This window comes from Balaenoptera ricei, chromosome 19 (assembly GCF_028023285.1).
Source record: "Balaenoptera ricei isolate mBalRic1 chromosome 19, mBalRic1.hap2, whole genome shotgun sequence".
NCBI lineage: Eukaryota > Metazoa > Chordata > Mammalia > Artiodactyla > Balaenopteridae > Balaenoptera > Balaenoptera ricei.
In genome coordinates, this window is record NC_082657.1 from 58018863 (window position 1) to 58036496 (window position 17634).

Below are 17634 nucleotides of genomic sequence, written 5' to 3' on the forward strand. Positions count from 1 at the left end.
ATACTACCTACATTGCAGAATAGTTTTAAGGACTAAATACAATACTGTGTGTGAGTACTTTATATATATATATATATATATATATATATATATATATATATATATATATATATGACACTAGAAAATAGGCTCATCAACTTCTTATGCCAAGTAAGGACATTCAAAAACAAATGTACACCACCATCTACTCTCACCGCCATTTCATAGAGGAAATTAAAATTATATACAATGTGGATTTTTCTTTTCTCTTTAACTTGCATGATTAGTTTCAGTGTTTGGGGTGCATGCTTCTGGGACTCCAGGATGCCCAGTTATGATTCGATAAAAATTAATTAGAGTTTTCAACCCAAGGGACACAGGCTGTAGTATCCGGGGCCCTACCCCTAACCAATACTCGTCACAGTGGTTGTAGAGAGAGTGGCTGGAAACCAACAAAGATCGCGTTTTATATTGAATAAGTTTAGCTCTGTGACAAAACTTAAAATGTTGCTCATTTTTCAAGAACAAGTGAAAATTTGATCTCCAGCCAGCTCTTGGGAATCGTTGGCACAGAGGGCAGGAAGTCCTCACCTTTCAGAATAGCTCAGGGCTCCGCAGTGACCTCCTCTGAGAGGGTGGAATGGAAGGATGAAGAGAGACCATCAGTGCTGCTCTTCTAAAGGTCACCTCAGGCTGGCAGACATGCTTTCTAAAATGTCTCAAGGGTCGGGGAGCATGAGGGGTGGGATAGAGATGCGTGGATTTAAGCCAAGCAATTCAAAGTGATTTGAAGAGATTACTGAGGCTTCTGTGTCCTTCACTGTGGTGAATAAGCAAGTAGTATACTGTCCCCAGAGACCAGCACCAATGAGTCATCCCACTCCCTAAGGACACCTCAGGCTTGCCAAGGTCTGGTCTGAAGTAGAAAGGACATATCAACTTCTGGAAAGAGGTTACCTCTGGGAGGGAAGGGAGGTGAGAAACGCAGCTGTATTTGTATCTTAACAGAACAAGATAGAGAGAGGTCCCCCCACTCCCCACAAGAAAGTATGTGCGGGGGCTTCCCTGGTGGCGCGGTGGTTAAGAATCCGTCTGCCAATGCAGCGGACACGGGTTTGAGCCTTGTGTCGGGAAGATCCCACATGCCTTGGAGCAACTAAGCCCGTGCACCACAACTACTGACCCTGCACTCTAGAGCCCACGTGCCACAACTACTGAGGCCAGCGCGCCTAGAGCCCGTGCTCCGCAACAAGAGAAGCCACCGCAGTGAGAAGCCCACGCACCACAACCAAGTGTAGCTCCCACTCACCACAACTAGAGAAAGCCCACGTGCAGCAAAGAAGACCCAACGCAGCCAAAAATAAATAAATAAAATAAATAAAATTAAAAAAAAAAAAGAATGTATATGCACATTAATGTGACAGCAGCAGTTAGAGAGATGGAGGGCAACCTGCCAGCCTAAAGGGTTGGGTTTCCAGTCACACTTAGAGCATAATAATCATTCCACGTGGCAACCTAGAGGAAATAAAACTAGGCCCTTGAGACACTATCTAACTGTTTATGTGACTATCACAAAATCATGGCAGGCTTTGGAGCTAGACAGGCATGGTTTGAATCCTGGTCATACCACTTCTGAGCCATGTGGGCCGGGACAGATGACTTACCCTCTTTATCTATCTCCATCTTCTTTGTCTGTCACTGCCCTGTTCAGTAGCATAGCCACCAGCCACATGTAAGTTTTGAGTCCTTGAAATGTGGCTGCTGTGACCCAAGATGTGCTGCAGGTGTCAAGTCCCTGCTGGATGACATTGAGTATTAAAAAAATGACTGTAAATATGTGATTAATGATTTTTATACTGGCTACATGTTGACGTGTTGAAATGATAATATTTTGGATATAGGGTTAGATACAATTTGTTGTTAGAGTTAATTTTACTTGTTTCTTTTTGCCTTTTTTTAAAAAAAATGTGGTCACTAGGAAATTTAGTTATGTCTGTGGCTTACATATACAATTTGGGGCATCCGTTGTTCTGTTGGACAGTTTTAGTCTATAGAACTAGGAACAGAAGAAGAGGATGGGGAGAGAGAGAGGGCAGCTACACAGAGAGTCCTATTATGTGCCAGATGCTGTACCCTGACCTTAAACCGCTCAGCAGCCCATCGCAGTAGCTGCTATATTTACTTCACCATTTTACAGATGAGGCTCCCAGAGATGAAATTGTTTGCTGAGGGACCAACAGTTAGTAAGTGCCAGGTGGTGATTAGAACCCAGGTATTTGCACTCAACAGCCCAACATCTCACTATTAATTAATGCCTTTGCTGCAGTCAGGGGCACTCAGTAATGTCCACCTTGCAGACAACCGTTATAGGGATTAAATGAAATGCTGTGGGTGAACTCTTAGCTTAGGACCTGACACTTAGTAAGAGCATCAGAAAATGACAGCTGCTATTAGTGTTAAAATAATAATAGAAAAGAGGAAGAGGAGGAGGGGGATGAGGGAGAAGAAAGAAGGAGGAGAGGAGGGAGAAGAGGAGGAAAGGGTCATGTGGTCACCACCACCACCACCACCAGGTGCCACGTGCTATCTTGGGCACTTTACGTACATTATGTAATTTAACACTCACAGCAAGCCTGGCCCATGTTCACCCACCCTTTCAGTCTTTGATTTTTGCTGGTATGAGTGTAGGCAAAGTCTGCCTGGCACTCGAGTGCTCACTTTCACTTCATGGACCTTTCCCGTGATCTGTCGTGGGGTAGGAAGCTTGAGATGGCAGAAGAGGGTGCGGGTGGAGACTGGCAGCCAGTGAGCACACTGTGGAGCTAAGAGGGTGGACAGGGTTGGGGTTTTCTGAGAGAAGAGTGGATGCTGTATTTTTAGCATCTGATTCATACAGGGAAATTTGGAGCACTGTCCCCAGCACTCAGAAACTGTGAATACTAAGGAAGGAATGACCAGTTGTTGAAGATGTCAGTGAGGGTGGGGGAAGGAAACAGAAAGAAAGATGATGGAACCTTACTAATAAGGATCGTAATTCTAACCTAGTCAAATGCCAATAGGAATGGAAGAGTGGCGTTTTCCTTTAGGGAATTCTAGAAACTTATTTCATGTAATTGGCCTTGCCCCAAAAGATGAGGCAAGAAAGTGTACTTTAATGGGACTAAATAAAGAATCACGCTTAAGTGGTTTGGAAGGCAATTGCCTTGAAGTGAGAAAGATGTGAAGGTAGTGTGTATTTACCGGGTCCTTGGAAAATTTTGGTAACAGAATCTATACCCAGCCTTGTCCCTGGTCAAGGGACATGGGGCACAGAGTTAACAGGTCAGCCGTTCCTGCTGCTCTTGCTGCCTTTGCCAGCTCAAAGCACATGGCCTCTCGTCATCAAGACAGACTTCCCCCACTTTCCAAAAACAGTGAGTGGACGGCAAGGGTCAGCCTTTGCTCTGTCAGATTCCATGCCAGGCCCAGTTCTAGCTGCACGTTTGCTGTATGTTACCTCCTTGAATCCTCACTCTAACCCTCTGAAGCATTTATTTTTATCCTTCATTTTACAGGTGAGATTGAATTATTCTGCCAGGCCATTTAATTACAAGTTGGCAGAACCAGAATTCTAAACTAGGTCGATGTGACTCCCAGAGCCTTGATGATTCTGCTACGTCACACAGCCTTTTCTTTTAACCCCATGGTCAGGACCAGAGATTTCTCTACCTACACTCATTGCATGAAGGAGGTCTTGCTGCTGTGACTTCTCAGAGTAAAGAGCTGGTTCACTTCAAGCACATCCAAGGGTAATGCTAGAGAGTCAGGGTGGAAGGGGGAGTAGGGAATTGCTCTTTTGTTAAATGCAACTTGTTTTTGTTTGGAAGTGAGAGAGAGAGAGAGAGAGGGAGATAGGGAAAAGGAAAGAAGAGAAGAAGAAGGTTCTGAAAAAGAATCACAGGTTGCTCAATGTATTTTGTAAAATGAAATTAGATAGTTAATAAATTCATACTATACATGATCACATACACATGTATATATCTACACACATTTATGTGTATAAATACATATACATATGTGTGTGAATAGCTAGCTAGCTAGATACTTGTTTGGGTTATTTTTTTCGTGTCTACTATTTTTTATAAAACCTAACTATTCCTTTATGGCCTTTAAAAAAATCCAGAAATTACCCTTCAAAATATAAAATAGTTAATTGACATGATGATTTGAAATGTTCAAGTGGCAAGAGAATACGTCCTAATCATCAGAAATCAAAACGATTCCACAAATGTGAAACCCCCATTCACTTGTTCCCCTCTGCCTCCAAGCCATCTCTTCTTCCCGGAGGCGAACACTGCCATCAGCTTACTATGAATATTCGTAGCCTTTTTTTTCTAGCATTTTCGTGTATAGGAACATAAAGAAATCTATGGTTTCTTTCTTGTATCAAAAATGGGATCCCCTATTATGTATTATTCTGCAACCTCTGCTTTTACATAATGTGTCTTTCTTTCTTGGTGGCTATATACTACCCCAGAATACAGAGGTACCAGAATTTATTTAACCATCCTCTACTGATAGACATTCAGGTGGTTTCTTTTTTTTCACTATTAGGAGGGTAATTCTCTATTCTTTCGTTCTGGAGAATGCTTGATGTTTTACAGTCAACATATGGCTAAGTAAATATTTAAAATTTTATGTTGACATTTTGCTGTCAAGTTCAGAACTTTTATTATGCAATTCACCTCTTGAATTATATAATATATATTATCACTTTCTAAGTTTTAATTTACAAGGCTACAGCTATAAATGTTGATTGTCTTTTCAGACAATCTTCAGTTTCCATAGCTAAGAGCCAGTAAACAATACTGACACCTGCCTTGGATATGCGAACCATGGTTAGGGATGTATACACGGGACACAATAGAAAAGTGGAGATTTGAGGGTTCTAATCCTACCTCCTTTCTCCCTGTGGAAGAACCAGGTGATTATCAAGTGAAACCTCAGATGCATTAATGAGCAAGGCCAGTGCCAAACCCTTAAAATTCAGGGTCTTTTATTAACTGTGCTGGAGAACACAGCTTGGACCTGAGGTCAAAGTGAGTGTTCTTGCAGTTAACTCCTATATCTAGAACTTGGACCTATCTGAAGTGAAGCCGGGTTTTCGTTTCCAGCAAGTTCCCAGCCAGCCAAGCATTTCTGGCTGCCCACTTACCCATTATTTGTGGGGGAATAGAGTTATGCTGCCTGCTTATCTATTCTTATCCTTGGTAAGTAAGGGGCCAGAGGATGTCAAACCTTCCCCAGTTTCCACCGAAAAAGTAGTCTCTGGCCTTCCCATAAGAATGAGTAAGTGAGGAGGTGCAAAGGGGGCCAGAAGAACTCCAGTCCCACTCTCTTCTGGGGAATGGGATAGAAGTGCACTCATGGAAACATGCAAGGAGGTGAACTGGGTCTCCCCCAAGACAGCACGTGAAAAATTACAGATTTTCCCAAAAAATGATGATATTAATTTTTGTTTACAACAGTCTTAAACAAAAATTTCCTAAGGTTGACTAGTGGCCCCCTATCCCAAATAGGACCATATCCTAATATCTGCTCCCTGTGAATGTTATTTGGAAGAAAAGAAAGGTCTTTGCAGATGTAGTTAAGTTAAAGCTCCTGAGATGAAATTATCCTGGATTAGCCAGATGCGTCCTAAATCTAATGACAAGTGTCATGAGAGACAAAGATACAGAGTGTGTGACATTGGAGGCAGAGATTGTAGGGATGTTGCCACAGCTAAGGAACATCTGGAGTCTTGAAGCTGGACGAGGTGAGAAAGGACACTTCCCTAGAGCCTTCAGAGGGAGTATGGCCCTGCTGACACCTTGATTTCAGACTTCTGACCTCCGAAACTGAGACGGGATAAATTCCCTTTGTTTCAAGCCAGCCAGTTTTTGGTTATTTGTTATAGCAGCTCTAGGAAATGAGTACATGTACTATAAGAATAAAATAAGGAAGTGGTGCTCTAGTCCAAGGTAGAATATCTAGGTAAGGCTGGTTGCCTTTACTCTAAACTCAGCTGTTTCCTCTCACTATTTAGAGCAGAAGTTGTTTTTCCCCCATTCATGACCCATTTATAATTATTTTTCCACTTAGAGCATTTCACCTGAGCTTATTCACGGCTCCTGCCTGCTGATGGCTTGCTCCAGCTTGTGCCAGGAAGCAGGCAGACCTCTTGTAAATGGTGCTTACCTCAGCTCTCTTCTGCTTACCAGCTCTTCTAGGGGGATCTGACTTTTCTGCATCGTTGCTTTGGTTGCCCAATAGTCTAACTCCCAGCTTCAACTCTTCATACATCTTGGTTAAAGCAAAGTGAGAAGAAGATAACAAAGGCTCTCTGCTTCTGCTGGTAGCCTGAGTCCTCCAAGACAGGCTCCTTATATTCAGGAGGAATTTACCTGGGAAACTTTTATATGTCAAGTAATTCAATTCTCTGTTCACCCACGTTGACCCTTCTGTCATTGTACCAAATAGCTTTACTAAGAGCAAGGTTCTTCAGAATCTTTACCCTCTTTGGTCCTTTGTTTCCAATTGGTGCTTTCAAAAAGGAATCAGATCCTTCACTTTCTTGGTGGGAAGTATATTGAACAACAAATTGAACAAAACAGAACAGTTTGGGAACAGTTTGTTCAATGTTTAGCTTATCGAACTTGTACCAGGCCACTGGTGATCCTCACAGTACTGGGGGAGATAACAGGCAGAGAATCCTTTAGGGTAGATCTTCCCAACCAGCGAGGATTCCTTCAGTGGGGATTCTCAGAGTGGCTGGCAGCACCAGCTTCATGAATGTGCCCCTGGTATAGTTACATGGTGCTTAGTTTAGCCCTCTGCTGGTACTGTCTTGAAATCCTCAATAATTTCTGAGTAAGGGGCCCCACATTTTTATTTTGCAGTGGGCCCTGTAAATTATGTAGCTGGTCCTGGTGGCTAGCACTGGCCTGGGGCAGCTGAAGTCCTTCCTACAGCAAGCTACCTCCTCCATTGTCCAGCACACTGTGGGTGCATGTTGGTTTTCCTTTTTGCTGTATGCTGTGGCCTGAAAGACATCAGGAAGCAGTGCCCTAAGGTAAAGCATATAGGCCTGAGAAGTGGTTTTCAAATGGAGTGATTTTTGTACACCTCCCCACCATTGGAGATACTTGGCAACATCTGGAGACATTTTTGGTTGTCACAACTGGGGAATGCTATTAGCATCTGGTGGGTTGAGGCCAGAGATGCTGCTAAACATTTCATAGTGCTCAGGACAACACCCACCACAAAGGATTATCTGGCCCCAGATCTCAACATTGCCAAGGTTGGAAAACCCTGTGTTAGAGCCCGGCCACTCAAAGGTTATCTTCTCACCAGCAGCCTCAGAAACACCCAGGAGCCTGTTGGAAATTCAGACTCTCAGGCTATACCCAGACCTACTTGAGTCATAATCAGCCTTTTAACCAGATCCCCAGGTGACTCATACACACATCAGAGTCTGAGAAGCAATGGGCCAGAACAAAACTTATCTGGTTTAGGCTTAAGCGTCTGCAGAGTTTCTGATTGGAGGGCTATCCTTGGCATTGAAGATCATGAATTTGGATCAAACAGGGAGAGTATGGCCTGAGGGAGGAAAACCTGAAAACCAGCCCAGTATAGAGCAATAGGTTCAAAAGGCAAAGCAGGAAAGGAAATAGGGGAAGAGTCCTCAGGGCGAGCCACCAGTGGTTCCTCAGATCATGAAGACCTAAGGAGAGCTTGAATCCCCCTTGCATGTAGCCCATTGCGTGAGGTGGGTAGGAAGCTTCTAAAGGAACCACAACTGTGAACACACACATTTGTGACCATCAGAGACCACTCTGTCTAGTGGTGTGTCTATTGGACTTGGGATATGGACACGACCAGAGTCTGCCTATATTACTTTGCTAGGATCCATAACAAAGTGCCACAGGCTGAGTAGCTTAAACAACAGAAATTTATTTTCTCACAGCTCTATAGGTTGGAAGTCCAAGATCAAGGTGTCATCAGGGTTGGTTTCTTCTGAGATTTCTTTCCTTGGCTTGCAGATGGCTGTCTTCTCCCTGTGTCTACACATGGTGTTCCTCTGTGTTTGTCTGTGTCCCGGTCTCCTTTTATTACAAGGACACCAGTCATATTGGATTAGAGACCACTCATATAACCCCATTTCAAATTAACTACCTCTTTAAGACCTATCTCCAAATACAGTCATGTTCTGAGATACTGGCAGTTAGGACCTCAACATATGAATTAGGGGAGGGGACACAGTTCAACCCACTGTCCTCTCTTCCCACATACTCCTCAACATCACAGTCTCCCATTCATCTCCACTGGGCTCTCTTAGCTGCTAACTTTGGGCCTTTTCCCATATGACCCGCCTCATTGAGAGTTGAAGTTCACTAGCTCCTGGGAAGTCTGGTGCCCTGCTGAATATTAAACATACGGGCTCTAAGCTCTTGAGACACAAAGTGAGTTGTGAACCAAGACTCTGCTCTTCTCTCCAGAAGGCATTTGGCATTTCCTTCCCTTTGTGGGTACACCACACCATATCCATGACCCTCAGGTTAACTAGGGCAATTACTAATAAATGGTTAGAGTGTGATTGCCTCAAGGTTCTGATAGATAGGTCAAAGGAATATGAATGCAAATGCATTTTTTAAAGCACACTGCAGCTATTGTTGGGTATAATGGAAAGTCATTAAGCATATTAGCTGCTGATTCTATAATTAAGTGCTAGCATTTTCTGGATGCTAACCTAAGTAACAGGAGATATTGGCCATTTGCAAAACATGTTTAAACAAAAAAGATTCAGGGACAAGAAGTGCCTCTCATCTTAATTATTTTTTTTTTGCATCATAAAAACCTCATGAACAATGCTATTGCAAAGCATAATGGATGTGGAGCAGCTGTAGAAAACATCTCACTTCCTTTGTTTGGAAACAACGTTTTACATTTGGAAAGAAAAATTCTGTCCAGCTGATTTTATTCCAAGGAGAGGGCGATTCTCTGCTGTCTGAGGAGTATCTATCCATGTCCATCGAACACTGGTAAAACTTTAGAGGGAATGGTTTGAAATTGTGCTTGTTTTCTGTCAGTACTGCTTCTTCAAGGTCTCCAGGTGGCTGCTAAGTCTGCAGGGGAAGGCGGACTGTTGAACATCACGTCCTGACCTTGATTGCCAAGGAGCAGACTTTCATGCTTTCATGAGTGGAGAGAGAACTTCTTATTCTCTTTTTCGGAGCCATTCACAAGCCATCAGCATCAGCCCAGACTTGTTTTTCCAGATGGATAAAATAAAATTACTGATCGCATCACATCAGGAGCAGAACTTCCCCAGCATGTCAGCTGATCGTGCTTAGGCAGGCAGCACATCTTGCCTTTCCAAGTTCTTAGATGTGAATCTATGGCCAATGAACTCTGTGTCCAGTGTGCCCAGCAATGGCCAACATAACCATGGATCCTCTGAGTCACAGCATTCTCTACCTCTATGAGTTGACCCCCTTCAGGGGACAAGCCATCTATCTACTCTATACCAGTTAGCAGTTGCCATGTAACAAACCGTGCCAAAATTTAGTGGCTTAAACCACAACCACATGCTACTTCTCATGAGTACCTGGTGACTGGCTGGTCCAGCTGATCTGGGTCAGGTGTGGTTGATCTGGACTGGGCTTGCTAATAAATCTGCGGGCAGTTAGCAGGTCTACTTGAGGCTAATCAGCCTAGGATGATCTTTGTTGGGATAAGTTTTTTCCAGAGTCTCTCTCCTCATCCAGGTGAGACTGGGCATGTGCTCATGGTGGTGGCATGGGTCCAAGCAAGGAAACGTAATTGCTGAAGTACTTTATCAGGCCTCTGGCCCCATTAGCCAGAGCAAGTCACTGTCCAGTGACCATGTTGAATTACCCACTTTAATTGAGGTCCAACTGGCCTGAGTCAGACTAACTAACATCGCTCTGCTCAGCTTCCCTCCTTTTCATGGACGGATGAGATCTTACCCTTTGTGACCCCCACTCCTGACCGGGGTACTGGCATGAACAGGGTCGTAAGACCATGGGCACCTAAGGGGAACAGGTCAAAACTGCATCATGAAACGTGGTAGAATATGAATGCATGATACAGTGGAAAAAGACAAATTCTGTATTCCCAAGGTACAACTTAAATTCAGTTTTATCATTGCCCAAAGTCTCCCACCAGAAAGGCCCTTGCTCCTCACTCAGTGTGGATATTTGCCTCAATCACACCTGAGCTCTTTAGCCTGCCTTATTTGGTGCTGACAAACAGCCCTGGGAGAACTGGAGAAAACTGAACTGTCAACCAGCAAGTATCTGAACAATAGATGTGGCTCAAGATAAGGAGTCTTTTGGTAACTTTCCTTGAGATAAGAGAGTTCTTGGACTTCTTGGTCCACAAATTCAATTTACTCCATTCACCCAGGGAGTATTAGATCTGAGAAAGCTTGTTAGGTGTTTTGTTTACTTGCTAAATGTGTATTTATCCATCAAATTTTTGCCTAACTGTTCCCTTCTCTATTAAGTCTTCCTTGAACAGGTCGAATTAGCCAGTCCCCTGTGTGTGAACCATTGCACTTATGCAATAGACTTTTTATTCTTCTTCCATTCATATGTTCACCAAAAATGTATTGAATGCTTCCTATGTGCCAGGCACTGAGTAAAAACCTTTGAACAAAAGCAAGGTCCCCACCCTCATGGAGCTTACATTTGGAAGAGAGGGTTCCATAATTAATAAATAACCAAATAAATATATACTATAGCAGATGCTAAGAAAAAAAATAAGATTGGGTAAGGAACAGACAATGATGGTGTTTGTGTGTGTGTGTGTGTGTGTTTGGGGTCTGTGTTAGGTGGTCAGGAAGCCCTTTCGAAAAGTTGCATTTGGGCAAAGGTCTGAACCACGTGAGGGAGTGGGCTACATGGGCATTTAGGGGATAGCTTCCTAGGGAGAAGAAGTTTCAGCACATGGAGCAAGCTTGGCTCTTTTGAAGGACAGCAAGGGAGCTGGTGGGGTTTGATTGAACAGGGAGAGAATGGTAGGGCATGAGATCAGAGAGATAGTAGGGTTCCTGATTGTATGAGGCCTTATAGGCCAGGGAAACAACTTTTAATTTTGTTCTAAGTGGGATCGTAAGTATGGTAGATAGAATAGTGGCCTCCAAAGATGACCATGTCCTAATCCTTGGAACCTGCGACTATGTTATCCTTACATGGCAAAAGAGACTTTCCAGATGAGATTAAGCCAAGACTCTTGAGACGGGGAGATGATCCTGGGTTATCAGGGTGGGCCCAATGGAATTACTAGCGTCCTTATAGAAGGGAAGCAGGAGGGTCAGATACAGAGAAGGAGATGGGATGACAGAAGCAGAGGCTAAGGTCATGCAGGGCCATGAACCAAGGAATGGAGACATCCTCTAGAAGTTAGAAAAGGCAAGGAATAGATCCTCTCCTGAAGCCTCTAGAAAGGAACAAAATCTGCTGACACATTGATTTTAGCCCATTAAGACCCTTTTCAAACTTCTGACCTCCAGAACTGTAAGATAATCAGTTTGTGTCACTTTAAGTCACTAAGTTTGTGGTAATATTTTACAACAGGAAGTCACTGGAGCGTTTTGAAGAGAAATGTGATATAGAATGCCTTACATTTAAGAAAAAAATCACTGACTGATTATGTGGAGGATGCAGTGAGGAAGGCCAAGTAGAAGCGTTCGCAGGAGTTCAGAGAAGAGATTATGATGCTCGGTCTAAGGCGATGATGGTGGAGAGAAGTGGTGGGATCTTCATGTGTTCTGAAAATAGACTCTAGGACTCAGTATGTAAGAAATTGGTTGAAGGGGCTGAAGGAGACAGAGGAGCATGGATGACTCCCAGATTCTCAATTTAAGTCCTAGAAAAGATGAAAATGTTATTTATTGAGTATGGTCAGAGGAAAATCAGTTTTGGAGGTTTGGTGTCTATATGTGGAGGGAGAGAGTGGACTGAGAATTCCATTTGGATATTTTATGTTTAAAATGTCTGTAAACCATCAAATAGGCAGTTTTTTTTTTTTAAATGAATTTGGAACTCAGGAGTATTCTGGGCTAGAGGTCTAAATGGAAGAGTTGTCAGTGTAAAATGATGCTTAAAGCCATGGGGACAGATGAGATTGAGGTGTAGATTGAGAAGAGCACAGGCTGGGGAGGGTAAGTGGCAGCATTCCATGCAGAACTTCCTCATGTTAGCAATACTCACTCTTGACTGGGACTTAGGCTGGGAAAGAACTCTGCTAGAATGTTGGGGTGGGGAATACACAGCTAAGGAGATTTCTTAGTTACCCATTGCCCTCTACAATGTAGAAGATGACTGGACTCAAACTGATATTCCCTAGCACTTATTCATAATGGAAAGATGATGCTTTCTTAAACAGATAAATAAAACCACATATTTAAGCAAAGGCAGCCATCATAGCATGTGTACTATGATACCCTTTGGCTGAGTATACCCATGAAAGTGCTTTAATATGGGTTCATCGGATAAATAATGATTGTAAGAAAAGGGTAGATACTTGGGGGAAGCAGAAAGAACAATACTATGTGGAGGGCAACATGGCTTCCCAGATTGATTCATTTGCTCTTGTTGACTATTTCCATGCTATAAATCTCAGTTGAAGAGTCTCGCTGTATCCAAAATGAGGGCCCAGAAACCCCAAACAAGAATACAGTAGCTCACCAGGGAAGGCAGTCACCAACCTAAATGCTGCTTTCCTTCCCTGAAGAAATCTCCTCCATCTGTGCCAGAGTCATTATCTCTGCCTTCCTTGGAAAAGAGGAAATTTGCACTATCAAAAATAGGATTTGTGTGTCCAACCTGACTTCAAAGATATTAAATGATAATCTTTCCAAATAAAGAACAGAATGAACTCAAAGCTCCCACTCCACTTGCTGGGTAAATGAAGATGGAGCCTCAAGCAAAACCCTCTGTGGGAAGGAAAGCAGGTTTCTTGGTATCCTACCCATAGGCAGGCTCTGACAAGAGCTCTATTTCAAAGACCTTGTCCTATATTAGGGCCTCTAAGTAACTCATGATAATTGCTTGGTTATTTTCTATGTAAGTTATCTCCTATTAAAAACTGCTCCTGCTGCTATATTCTTGCTGTATGAAGAGTGTATCAATTAGATATTGCCACCATAATGCTGTGTAACAAGCCATCCCCAAACTCAGTGGCACATAACAATAAGTATTTACTTATACCCATATATCTGTGGGGCAGCTGAGGTTGGCTCAGGTGGCTCTGCTCCACATATTTTCACTCCTGGGCCCAGGATAATGGGGTAGCAGTTATCTGGGGGGGGGGGGGGGTCTTGAATGGTAGAGGTTGGAAGCTCTCAAAGGGGTGAACAGAATGACATAGTATCTCTTAAGGCCTAGGTTCAGAAGTGATACATTTCATTGTCCAGAGCAAGTCATATGACCAAATCCAATATCAGTAAGGCAGGGAAGTGTACTCCTCCCATGACGTTTGGGTAAAGGGAGTGAATATTTACCAAATGATAAGCTAATCTATATAGGGAGGAATACTAATATCTCTGGGTTTTAGATGGGAAAACTGAAATAGAGATCAACGCCATGTCTGTGAAATAGTTCTCAGTTGAAACTTAGAGAAATCATTCTGTATTGATTACCAAAATGGTTATTAACTAGGCTATTTTTGCATCTTCATGTACTTAGCCACCAGATATAGTTATTTTCTAGAAGGGACCAGAGTGACCCTCCTGCTATTCATGGAATGCCTGGATGGCATTGACTATGCAGTGACCTTGTCAGGTAGTTGAAAGTTGATCAGAATGACCCTCAGATAATTTGGATGATGGTGTTGGAGCACGGAGGGAACAAAAAGTGCCCACCAAACTGAGAAGGCATTCTGAGACAGAAAAATGAGGCAGGCAGCTCCATGTAATCAATGGGTCTGTTTATTATAGGGTATTATAGGGTAACTTACTCACAGGGTGGGGTCTGGATCAGGCCGACAGGGACCTGAAAGGGTTTGCGGCTGCACTCTGCACCGCCGAGGGGCCACTGGGACAATTTTATGGTTAACCTAGGGCAAGGGGGTAGGTGTTTGGAAACAGGACATGCATTCCTAAGTTAAGATTTATGAATGTATAACTAGTCTTGTGGGCACCAGGAATATGTCAGGGAAGGTTTTCATCATTGTTTGGGGACTAACAGAGTATAGTGGCTACCTGGTCCTAATGATCATGAAACAATATCTATTAACTACAAAGCCCTTGACAACAGAGAAGTGATTCACTGCACCGTACAGTTTTGGGTAGGGTCAGCAAAAGGACAAGAGAAACTGTAAGGGCCCAACATAGCATCAGTTATACTAACAACAGTCATACAAATGGCTTATGATCGGATTGCAGGGCATGGTTTTGAATATCTTCTCTTTCCAAAATCAGTGAGCTGTTAGTTAAAATTCTTGTTCCTGGGAGATCAAACCGTGACCATATTATGGCTTGAAGTTATGACAGTGTGGCACACATAATTAATCATTCAAGCATCGATTCATATTTTCCCAACTGTCAAGATAACTAAGAGTCCAGTAGTGGCATAGTCTTAAAGCCAGTATGGTTTGGTCAGCTTGCCCAAAATAATGGAGGCATGTGTCACCTCATGGCCTCACAGTGAAGACTGAGGATCTTTGTGCCTAAGAGAGTTTCTCAAAGCCTAGTCTTAGACACCAGATCCCTCTTTCTAACTTCATCCTTAAGAAAAACCGAGGTCAGCTTCTCCTACCTCTTTTTGATATCATGTGTTGGCAGTGCGCTACTCTTTCAGGAAAGGACATGCCCCACATTATTTTTCCTGCCATGTGCATGGTCTTGGAATCTAAAGGCGTGCCAAAAGAGAAGGAAGAATTGGCGGTCACATGACTGTGAGGAATTCCAGGGCACAGGACTCAGCAGTGCCTTTCCATGCAGAACCGCCCCCCCCCCAGAACCTTGAAGACAAGGCTCCAGGAATGAGCCTGGCCTCTTGAGAAGAGGCATTAATTGAAGTTCATTTTTATTCATCGAATGTGTTCACCAAAACTCATTTCCTTTTCCTCCTGAGCAGACAAACAGATATTTCCCAGCCTTCCTTGCAGCTCGATGGAGTCATGTGACTGAGTTCCAGCCAATGGGCTAGTTGTGATCCGCACCACTGCCTGGCCCGCTTGATGCATACCTCCCTCGTGCATTCCCCACGCTCTCTCCCTTTTCTCCAGCCGCTTGTCCTCACGCAGCGCAACTTTGGGGCCACACGTTAAAGATGGCAGAGATGCCTTCCAACCAGAAACACCTACTGTGACCTGCTACATGAGCGAAAAATAAACTTTTGTTAAGCCACTGGTATTTGGGAGTTTATATGTTAGAAGTTAGTGTTACACTAATTAATATGTTTTTTAATTTTTTTAGACTCATAAAAGTCTCTCACTTTCCTTTGTCTCCAAGGCCCTGCTTGGACACAGTGGACCATCTGAAGACCCAAACATGTCCGTCCCATCTCTAAGTCCTAGCAGGTGTCCCTATCATTGAGCCTCACATTCTGTCCATGATGAGGCTGATGACAACTAAAATGTGTTGGCAATTTATTATATGCCAGGCATTTTATGGACTTTATCACATTTTAACCTCACAAATCCACTGATATTTGTCATGTCCATTTTACTGTTTGGTAAATTTAGGCTCTGGGTGGATAAGTCATGTGCCCAAGACTTCACAACTAGAAAAGTGGGGAAGTCAGGAATGAAGCCCAGGGTAGGGGACTCTAGAGCGTGTGTCCCTAACAGCCGTGCTGAGTTCCCAGCCAAGCAGATTATTAGGCCTGCCAGCAGCCCTTTCTCCAGGCAGCCTCACACTCCCGCTTCTCACGGCCATCCTGGAAACCAGTGACTGCTTTCTCGACACTCCTGAGTGACTAAGCTTTCCCTGCGTGGCCCAGCCCTGGCCCATCCCTGACTCTCCTGAGATCTGAGCAGAACTACACTCCGTGTGCTCCATGCTACAACACCATGTATCTTCAAGCTGCCTCTGTTTAGAAACAGGCCTCCCTGAGCCAGCCCTTTCATTAAAACACCTCTGCCTGCCCTTTCGCTCACCCACACTGGGAGGCCATGTCCACAGAAGACTCTCCTATTTGCCCTAATGACGAAGAGAATGATTACCCATCGCCCCGTTTTCCAGATTACTGAAGCCGGTAGCGGTGGGAAAAATACAATCAAGGCTACTGCGTCAGAGCATGGACTTAGCGGAACAATGATGAATGGGCTTAAAGAGGCCTGCGCGGACTCTCGCAGCATAATAAGGTGCTGGCTAGCAGGCTCTCGCCAAGAAGGGCATAGACACTCCCTTGCTGGAATCAGGGCTCCTTTTTCTCTTTCTGGAGGAGGTCTGAGCTCCTGTCACTGTCACTCAACTTTGGTGTCAGTTTCCAGGAAATAGTCAAAGGCAGCTCAGAGAACTGGGAGGCTCTGGGAGGTGACTTGGGGTGAGAGGGCGGAATGGCAGTGAGCATGGGGCAGGGCTCCTGACCAGCTGAACCCAGACTCCTCAGCATTTCCAAGGTGGCCTTGGTCTGAGCCTGGAGCTGATCCTATAGTTATAACTGAGGCAGTGTGTGAAGTAGTGATCAGGAGTCCGTTGGCCTTGCTTGGAGTGTTTGCTCCATCACTTCCTTATTGCGAGACCATAAGTTAATTTCTTAACACCTGCAGGGGTAAGTTTTCTTATGTGTGCAGTGGAGATTTTCGAAATAGTACTGCTCCAAAAGGGGAGGACTTATGCAATAGGCAGAGAAAGCACTTAGAAGAGTCTCAACTTTTATGAAGTCCATCCTGGCCACCACATCCTAAGCATAGCTTGTTTGGTCAAAAATAATTTTCAAGAGAACATTAAGGCCCTGGAAGAAAATTACAGAGAAATCCATTTGTGTTCCTGTGGTCATACTTCGGGGTTGGGGTTCTGAAGGAGAGGCAGGAATAACCCTTTAAGCTGCCCCCCTTCGTTCTCTCTGCCGGTGAGAGTCTGTCTGGAGCTGAGGGTGAAGAAGTGAAGTTGATGCATTTTTCCCAGTGAATAAGCTGTCAGCTAGCCCCGTTCAACCTCAGTGGCATGTGTCCATCTGCTTTCCATCTGGAGGTGGCACCTTACTTTTAAGGTGGGAAGTGTATTACTGTAGATGAGACCGGGGGGGTGGGTGGGGCTGACCACCAAGGCAGTGGAGAGATCACCACCATGGCTTAGGTCCTGAGAAGGTGAAGGAGAGCAGAGTCTTCAGTGAAACCAGAGGGACTGACTTTTGCTCTGAGGAAGAACTCTTCTTTCATTGCAAGAACACTTATAGAGCCCTGGTCTTGTCCCATGGCAAGTTTGTATTTTAAAAAGTCTAGTATAGGCTTTCTTCATGTTCTCAAACAATTAAGGGGGTTGTCTAGGTTTGGGTTTCCCCAAAAGCAGGCCCTGAGATTAGGATTCGAGTGCAAGGATTTTATCTGGGGAATGATCCCAGGAGTTCCCGTCGGGGGAGGGGAATAGGGAAGAGACACAGGTGTGGTAGATTAAAAAATGGCACCCAGTCGATTTCCATGTCCTAATCCCTGGAACCTGTG